Source organism: Symphalangus syndactylus, chromosome 3 (assembly GCF_028878055.3).
Source record: "Symphalangus syndactylus isolate Jambi chromosome 3, NHGRI_mSymSyn1-v2.1_pri, whole genome shotgun sequence".
Lineage (NCBI taxonomy): Eukaryota > Metazoa > Chordata > Mammalia > Primates > Hylobatidae > Symphalangus > Symphalangus syndactylus.
Window position 1 is genome coordinate 137,167,501 of NC_072425.2, and position 6,605 is coordinate 137,174,105.

A 6,605-nucleotide genomic window follows, 5' to 3' on the forward strand; every position below is an offset into this window, starting at 1 on the left:
GTGACAGTGGCAAAGTCAGGACTTAATCTAAGCAGATCATCTCAAATTTAACATATTCTCAGCACAGCAGCCAGAGGGGTCCTGTAAGAGCCTGTAGATGATATCCCTCCTCTGCTCCATCCCTCCCACGGCCTCCCATTCCACCTAGAAAGTCCTTACAAAGATAGCAAGGCCCAGCGTGCTCTGGCTTCTGGCACCTCAGACCTCATCCCTGCGGTCACCTCTTGGTCACCCCATTCCAGCTTTACAGGCCCCTCCCTGGTCTTCAGCACACCAGGCCCATGGGTGCTGCCCTAGCTGCTCCTTCTGCCTTGATCTTCCCCCAGGTGTCCCCATGACCCCAGCCCTCCCCCTGCTAGTTTTTTGCTAGAGCATCATCTCACAAAGGCTAATCTGACCCCTCTGTTTTAAATTGTAGAGCCCCCATCATCCCTATGCCCCTCTCCTAACAGAACTTGGAACCATCTGGCATCCTGAGTGTCTAAGTGATCTGCTTATTGCCTGGCTGCCTCCACTAGAAGGTAAAACCCTGTTGCGGTTGGGATTTTTGTCCGTTTCACTCACCACTCACTGATGAGCGCCTAGAATAGTACCTGGCATGTAGTAAATGCTCCAAAAATGTCTGTTGAATGAATAAAGGTGAAGAAGGTGAAGCCTGCTGGCTCTCAGTGTTGACCAACTCAGTCGGCCTGAGCCGCAGATCAAACCACCTTCTAACAGCGCTCCTGCTCCCAGTTCTGCTGGCTCAGCCCCTGGCTCTCGACTTGCATATCTGCTTTCTGCCCTTTCCCATTGCCTGGCTCAACTCTGTGTCTCTCGGCCACCCCCACCATGACAACAGGGGCCATGCACATGGGCCTCAGCTCAGCATTTCCCACAGCAGTGATCCACCTGCCTCACCCCAGCCTTTCCCACAGCAGTGATCCACCTGCCTCACCCCGGCATTTCCCACGGCAGTGATCCACCTGCCTCACCCCAGCATTTCCCACGGCAGTGATCCACCTGCCTCACCCCAGCATTTCCCACAACAGTGATCCACCTGCCTCACCTCGGCATTTCCCATAGCAGTGACCCACCTGTCACACCCCAGCCTTTCCCGCAGCAGTGATCAACCTGTCTCCGTAAAAACCTTCCTTGATTTTGAGACTCTTAATGACACCCCAGTCCCTCACAGCCTCTCTTTCAGTCAAAGCAATCCCAATATCTTTTAAAAGCATCTTGTACTGTACCATTATTTCAGGCCACTTAGCCATCTGTTTGACCAACATAGATGATCCTGTAGCCACAGGAGAAGCCACCCTCAGGAGAAGCCACCCTCAGGAGAAAGCTTGTTGGGCCAGGCAGGGTTTCTCTCAGTGCTGGGCCTGCCTGTGAGCCTCCACAACAGGACAAACCTGGCCCAAGGCCCCTCCCGATGGAATCGCCACCGTGCCAAAACAAAGAAGGGTCCACTTTTGAGGCTGCCTCCTAAAGTAAAGGAACATGTGTTCTCAGAATCATCAAGTGCTGGAGGACCCAAAAGAGGAGTTCAATAGACACAGGCCCCATGCTTCCAAGGCGAAGCCTTCCAGGCTCACCGATGTTACCATCCAGAGCTAGCATCTCCACAGCCCTACACAGACACAGGATTTCTCAGAGCCATGGAGCACAACAGAAACACCAGCCATCTGTTTCTTGAAATTTTCAAGGAGGGGGTCCCGCATAGCTTGGAAGACGCATTAAGGCAAGTGCTGAGCTTACACCAAGTTTTGTGTGCAGAATGTTCGTGTCTTCCCTTGGATGATCCGAGCGTTAAACAGGCAGGTTCCCATCTACTGCCCCCCCTTGATCTCAGCCAGGGGTCTCAGCAGTTCTGGAAGCCCACAGGAGTGAGAAAAGGCCTGCAAAACTGCCGAGGAGAGAGAGCAAATCCTAGCCGAGCAATGTTCCCAATCGCTCTGTGCCAAATTCGGTTGAAATGAGACACTTTTCAAAAACAATTTCTGGGTAAGTGGTGGAGAAAATAAGAACACTGAGAACACGTGGAGGAAAGAAAGGAGGAAAGAAAGGAGCAGCCGCCTGAGATCAGAGGAGCGAGCTGGGACAAAGCGTGTTCCTCACACACCGTCACACAGAGACATCGGCTGGGACAATGACTTGTGTGGGTTGTCATGACGATGAAATTGAAACTGGGATAAACAATAGCCACTCAGCCAGCAACCTAACCTCTGAGCTGACCTGTCATTTCGATTGCAGCTGCCTGGGCCCTACATAGATGTCGGGAGATGAACATCTCTCGGGGCAGGCTTTGATAACAGGTGGCTAAACATGAGGCTGGAAATCAACTGAATCTTTTTGCTCCTCCATAAACCAAGCTAGGGAATTCAGCAGCATCCTCTATAAGGTCCCCAGAGCCTGTGGAGGGACAACAGAGCACAGAAAGTTAATGCAACGGACCCAAAGACACACAGCATGTCAGCAGAAAAGGCTAAGAATTGCCACCCCATCCTAAATTCAAAATCCCTTAGAAGTCATTGCCGGCTTACTGAGGGTAGCACTTTTAAAGCTCAACAGGGCTTCCTGGCATTCCTCACCAAATGGACCAAGGCGAAATTTAATTATTGTCTCTGTTAGAACTTGAAAATCCCTTTGCAGTTCTAAGGCAAATGCAAATGCAGTTACTGCATACTCTGAGCCACCCTCCCTTCCTTCTCTGGTTGCCTCAGACACATCTGCAGAAGCTGAGCACCAGGAAAGAGAATAGAATATGCCCCAAAGGGCTCAACTTGACTTTTAAAAATTGGTATTATTATTTATATTTAATAGCAGCTTCAGAGAAAGCAGCAGATCCTAGGGCATGGCAGAAATGTAAATGCTAACTGATTGTTATTCTTACAGAAACTTAGAATTCCAAAGTTTAATCATCCTCATTAGCATAATTTGGGCGACTTCAGTCCATAACCTTACCCTGGAGTTGATTATTTATGGCGCCCTGAACAGAAGTCGAAAATTAACTTTGATTTAATGTAACAATTCCATCCCCAATATAATTCATAATGCAGATACATTTGTCAAAAATAAATCAGGATGCTCACCCATCTCAGAACAGGAAACCAAGAAAGGAATAGAAAGAGAATCCTTAATCTTTTCTTTCTGTAGTTGCTCTGGCTCTCCCTTCCCCTGCTGAAGTCTGTGCTTGCTCATGGACTAGCTTTGGAGAAGGCCGAGAGCTCCAGGGTGGAGAAAAATCTAGGGATCAGGCAGACAGGCCAGGAGGGAGTGGAGGTTCCCTCGGGGTGAACATCTTGCATGTCCTGAGGGCTTTATCCAAGTAAGCAGCTTTCTAACAAGACAGGATGAGAAAATCATCCCAGGGAGCTCATCTGGTGGGAGGGTTGTGTGGACAGCGTAATGTAACCCCTTGCATGTGTTTGAAGTTCATCGATTTACAGTTTGCTTCCACCTATAGTATTTCGTTTAATCCTCACCACTTTAGGTAGGGCAGCTGGAAACTGAGGGCTGGGGAAGTTAAGCAACTTGTCTCTGTCCCACAGCTTGTAAAAGGCAGTGTTGACCCTGGGATCCTGGTCTCCTGGCTCCTCAGGCAGTGCTCTCGGGCTGTCTGCATGTGGAAGGAAAGGTGCTTGGGTATGCAGCCTGTCTCCTGGCCCAGGGAAGCAGAGCCCTTATGGACTCCATCAAGGGCTTGGGGTGACAGTGGGAGATGATGCTCCCAGAGCAAACAGGAGAAATTTTCAAGACGTTACCAGCTCACCAATTTCCAAGAGCTCAGAAGCGGCATTTATTGCTTCTACAGGAAACACTTAGAAAATATAAGTCCTGGGGCTGGGCATGGTGGCTCATGCCTGTAATCCCAGCACTTCGGGAGGCCAAGGTGGACAGATCACTTTGAGATCAGGAGTTCGAGACCAGCCTGGCAACATAGTGAAACCCCGTCCACTAAAAAATATAAAAATTAGCCGGGCATGGGGCGTGCACCTGTAGTCCCAGCTACTTGGGAGGTTGGCATAGGAGAATCACTTGAACCCGGGAGGCAGAGGTTGCAGTGAGCTGAGATGGTACCACTGCACTCCAGCCTGGGCAACAAGAGCAAAATTCCATCTAAAATGTGTGTGTGTGTGTGTGTGTGTGTCTATTCCCCACACACAGGGCAAAAAGAACCCTAGGAGACCTCTCCTAGATGATGGGGTCAAAGTCATCCTAGGATTATGGTTAGACTTATAGACTTACCCCACTATGAATATATTTGCCTCTGCAAGGTACCAAGTTCTCTACCAAGAAAGAAATCTCTTCCCATGGACAGTACCAAGGAGCCAGACGGGCACTTCTGTGGAGCTCTTCCTCCCCGCTAATTCTCTGTCTGGACTGCTGAAGCCGCCCAGACGTGCCAAGTTTTAGTGGCAACAGGTTTACCTGCCAGTAACCAACATCCTCTACCTCTCCCCACAAGCACCTACAGGCTGACAATGCCAACTCTCCCTTTTCCATGCCAGGCAGAGCTGATGCTATCTCACAACAGGCAGCAGAACCCTGTGCCAACAGCCAGAGTCTGGCCCAGTGGCTGGCAGGAAAGTGACCACATTCAGACTATGCCATTTGGCTCTTTGGCTTCTGCTCTGGAAAAAAAAAAAAAAACTGGCTGAGAAGAGGTAAAAGCTGTTGGCAAAATATAAAGTTCGCATTCTCGTGGTCTCAACTCAGCAGGGACAGTGATGGGTTGGCACGTCTTCTGTGTATATATGTGTGTATGTGCACACATGCACACACGTGCATCCTCACACTCAATCATGTATTTTTAACAGCTATAAAACTAAGAACCAGGCTAAAAGGCTCATTGTGAAAGAGAAAGCAGCCAGGGCCTTAGATAAAATTGTAACCAATCTTAGTTTGGGTCACCATGACATTAGAACAATGAATTGATTCATTCAATTAGAACAATCAGTTGGTTCATCCAATTCAAACAACCACCTGATCCCACCAATGGAAAAAAAAAAAAAAAAAACAAGTCAGTTGTTAAAGCCTTTGTTGACCAAACACACAAGGAGTTGGCTGAATTGATGTTTTACCAACTAAAAGCTTGTGATGCTGTACAGACATGGCTTGTGGCTCACCCCTTCCTGGGTGTCACTTTACTGAAAGAAAGAATATGGCATTTTGGTCTCTTCTGATTCCATTTCTAGGTAAGTGATGTTAACTATAACAACAGCATAACAATAATGGGTACATGTGCACATGGGAACATCTGCTATGAGCCAAGCACTCTACTGTGTCCTTCATATACTTTCAAATAATTCTCACAACAACCCTATGACATCAATGTTGTTACTATCCTCCTGACTTTAAATATGAGAAAACTGAGGTTGAGAGCAGTTAAATAACTTGCCCAAGGTCGTACAGCTAGTCAGTGATAGATCCAAGGCCCAGACCTGGGCCATTCTCCTCCTCTTTACACGTGTTCACATGTGGGCTGTTGTCTCCCCAACTAGAATGTAAGTTCCATGACAGAAGGGACCTTGTCTATGTTGTTTGTTCTTGGATTCCCAGATTGAAAACAGTGCCAATACACAGGCACAGAATAGGCTCTCAATAAATAACTATCGAATGAATGAATCAGCCTCACCTCAACTGCGAGATGAAACCAAGCAGCTTCATATCCACCTCTGAAGTGAAGCCCCAACACAGACGGTATCCAAGGATGGGTACTGGGGTGTGGTCCTCCCAGAGAACAAGGATGGGGTGAGTCCCTGCTCTCTGCTGTTGGCAGGGACAGGCAGACCGACACTTCCCTGTCCCAATCAATGCAGGTTTCCATCAGTCATTTGTCTCCGTGATAGGCCCCTCACTGGGAACACCCGGTGCCTCTCGTCACCCGGTATCATGGCACAGGCATCCATACTCCATCTTGCCAGGCAGCTTTCACAGGTGGGCAGCGGATGGCACTGGTGTTTTGGCAATCCAGCTGCACAAGTTCCTACCTGAACTTTGGCTCTGCCAGTGACTGGGTGGAGGAGCCAGAAAAAAGGTCTGGACAAAGGAAAGTGCGTTCTCATTTCTGCTTCCCAAGCCCACAGGGCCAGGAGGAAGGGATGATGTGCTGAGGACGGTGGGAAGCACCACTGAGAACATACATTCTTTGAGCATTTAGGACCTCAGGTCTCCCATTCATCCTCTGGCTTTCAGACATACCTGCACAGAACTCACCTGGGACAGGCCTGCAGGCATGAAGCACCTCTGATATTGCATCTGATCCATCATGTTCAGAACTGCAATCCCTCCTGATGGGCAATGCCGTGAGAGTGGAGAAATTCAGCAGTCTGAGGATTGTCTCTAGGGCACAAGATAGAGCAAGCACCAATTCTCAACCTAGCCTCTCAGACAAATGTGTTGTTGCTACTGTTGTTTGCAAAGACCCTGGTCCTATTTATAAGCCTTGTTCTTTGCTCCTCCTAGGGACATGAGAAACTGTACAAATAAGAAGGCAGGTTTAACCCTTTCCTTGTTGTGGATAGACACTTGCCAGAGAAGTGTAGGTGTGAGTAGACTGCAAGGTTAATACCTCAGGCTAGCAAAATGCATTGTTTGCCAAAGCATTTTCTCATTTCAGC

At 48.5% G+C, this 6,605-nt stretch overlaps 1 long non-coding RNA gene across 1 annotated transcript in view; it reads right to left on the reverse strand.

The window, feature by feature from the left end:
* The window catches only part of LOC129478412 (uncharacterized), a 9,087-nt gene extending 2,768 nt beyond the window's left edge, over positions 1–6,319 (reverse strand). The window contains exon 1 of the long non-coding RNA XR_008656430.2: positions 6,202–6,319. This is a non-coding gene — a long non-coding RNA (uncharacterized lncRNA). The remainder of the gene's footprint in view (positions 1–6,201) is intronic.
* Between the last annotated feature and the right edge of the window lie 286 nt (positions 6,320–6,605).